Below are 2,551 nucleotides of genomic sequence, written 5' to 3' on the forward strand. Positions count from 1 at the left end.
AGAAAATGTTTTGGCCTCATTTGAGACGCATGTTCTGAAACTGATAAAAGTCATCTTGTTCATCAAAACTTGAAGCTATCATTGGAAGCAATTGTTCAACAAAGGTTAGAATCGACAAACTAGACAATTTCATGTCCATATCACATAGTTCTGCTTTCTGGTGTTCTAATTTTTGTGCATCCGCAGATACTTGCACAAAGAGAAAGATAATGATCCAAAAGGTAATGCAAGGTTTTATGAACTCGCTGAGAGGTCGCTAGATGGGCTAATTAATGATGGAAAGAAAGAGCATATATCAAAGGTACAATTCAGACTTCCATTGCATCCTATAATTTTAGTATGTATTTGTCTCATATTTCAGTCTTTTGCAAGGGTAGTACGAGTTAAAGAGAATTTCATTCACCTGAATTATGAATTGTCAATCATTGTGTTAATAAGATTTTGTTACATCCATGTGGTCCTTGGAGTAGATTTGTGAGGATATCATTTATTTGTTGCAAGAAATATATCCACTAGATCTCCGACATTCCACATTTGGTACATCATAAAATATATGATTTGCTTCTACCTATTTGGTAAGCTATGCTGATAACTATAGCAACCAATCCTACAAATAGAAAGTGCGTCTAATTTACATTGATACTTGATTCAATTTGACAAACTTGCCACTTGCTCAACTCCAAAATCCAAATGGCCTTGCTAATTAATCCTTGAACCATCCCTTTGCATATTGTGAACTTCTGAAGCAGAACTATCCCTTTGCATATTGTGAGCTTACGAAGCAGTGTTCATCCTCCCTTATTGGCGAATTGGGCAGAAGTAATCCTCTCAACGGGAATATAACCGATTACTCGAGTTCGAGAATAGGAATCTCCAGATCCGATTCGCTAAACTGAGCCTTGAAGATAGTGAAAATGATGGTATTGGGAGCTCTTAGGCCGTCAGTCCGGCTTCTCTATCTGGTGCTTAAATTGCTATCTTTTTCTTAGGGAGAAATTTCACTTTGAACTTCTTCAACAAAGTCTAATCTTTCATTGGATTTCTTCTCTTGAAATATCTTGCTTTGCTTTAGGTTTGTGTTCCTTTTCACTTTTTTTTGCTCCACTACTATTTCCTGTTAAGAATATACTGCCACTGGGCTTACATGATAATATTTTGCTTTACTTTTTTTGGCTTTTCTTTAATTGGTATTTGGTACCACTAGGAAATGCTAAGAAGAATTTGTTGCAGTTTGTCTTACTTGATAATCCTTTTTCTTAGAAAAGAAAGTGGCATCCAGTTGTTTCTGAGAAGGCAAAGGCAAAGTGCAACGTGATTCGATCATATTCCTAATATGTTCATGGACGTTTTGCGAAGATTATTCACCCATTGTGTACCCATTGCCAAGTCTATTATCACTCATGATTTGCTTCACATTTCTCACACCAAATAGTCAATTGCGGGTAAGTGAATAGTCTTGGCTGGTCAGTGTCGGTAAGGGGTTGTTCTGTTGATGAGAGTTAAATTGCTAAACTTATCTATTATACCTTATTATTGTGGAGTAATTTTGAGATTTTCAGGTTTCATTATTTTCTGAATTTGTTCAATTATATCATATATGCAGAGAACTCAACAAAAATCATCCCAACAATTACTTAGAAGTCTCCTGCATCTTGTTCGCCATCATGCAACAATTAGTTGAAGCCCTGAAGCGGGAAAATCAACAAGCCTGTTGTTGCCTAGGTTAGCGAAACTTGTGCTTGACTTTTCGAGTCGGAAGTATAGTTTGGACATGCGGTGAGATATCTTCCTTCATTCCCTCATTTCTCGTGAAATGCAGATTAATGTCTCTATTAACTATTCAGAGCTGATTAAATTCTTGAAAACAAAAATTGTATTGAGCTGCCTAAATCTAACTTTGCTCGAGACTTTCTTTGTAGGGTGCAAAGAGTGGTGGCGAAATAGAGTCTGCACAATCTAAGAATCAAGCACTTAGAGATGCTGGAGCTACGGTCTGTGGGGTTCATCCCCATGTAGCAAACTTTGAATAGCTCTCTGTCAATTTCAAAGTTTGGCAGATTTGGTGCTGAATTATGTTTCAGCTTTACTTAATTTTCAACTAAAATCTTACCAAGAAATCTTCATAGGTGAAAAGGTTGAAACTTTGTGTTTTTTTGTGATGTCACTGGTGACATCATTAGGAGTAGATTTTCCTACAAATACAGAGCTCTTGCTCATTTCAAAATGCACCAAAAAGAATTACAAAGGAGAGAAAAGAAGAGTGAGGCATCAAATAGGAAAATAATTTGTGAGGAAAAATAGAGAGTGTGAGCGATATTGTAGTGAGGTGGAAAAATCAAAAGAGTGTTATTTCTTTTGAATGTGTAGTAGTCTTTGGAGTTTTACTCAGACATACAAGTGTAAAATCCTTACTATAGTGATATTCGTTGCTTCTCTCGGTTCGTGGTTTTTCCTTTATTTAGGAGGGTTTTCACGTAAAAACTTGGTGTCATTATTTCTCTTTTATTCTCGTTGATTAACCGCATTATTGTGTTCCGCATTTATTGTCTTT

At 36.1% G+C, this 2,551-nt stretch overlaps 1 long non-coding RNA gene across 1 annotated transcript; it reads left to right on the forward strand.

Moving 5' to 3' along the window:
• Positions 1 to 2,338, forward strand: LOC114075082. Its single transcript, XR_003575421.1, has 5 exons — positions 1 to 104; positions 187 to 301; positions 1,261 to 1,442; positions 1,604 to 1,776; positions 1,920 to 2,338. It is a non-coding gene; the product is annotated as an uncharacterized LOC114075082 (long non-coding RNA).
• The last annotated feature ends 213 nt before the right edge of the window (positions 2,339 to 2,551 follow it).

This window comes from Solanum pennellii, chromosome 12, assembly GCF_001406875.1.
Source record: "Solanum pennellii chromosome 12, SPENNV200".
NCBI classification, from domain to species: Eukaryota; Viridiplantae; Streptophyta; class Magnoliopsida; order Solanales; family Solanaceae; genus Solanum; species Solanum pennellii.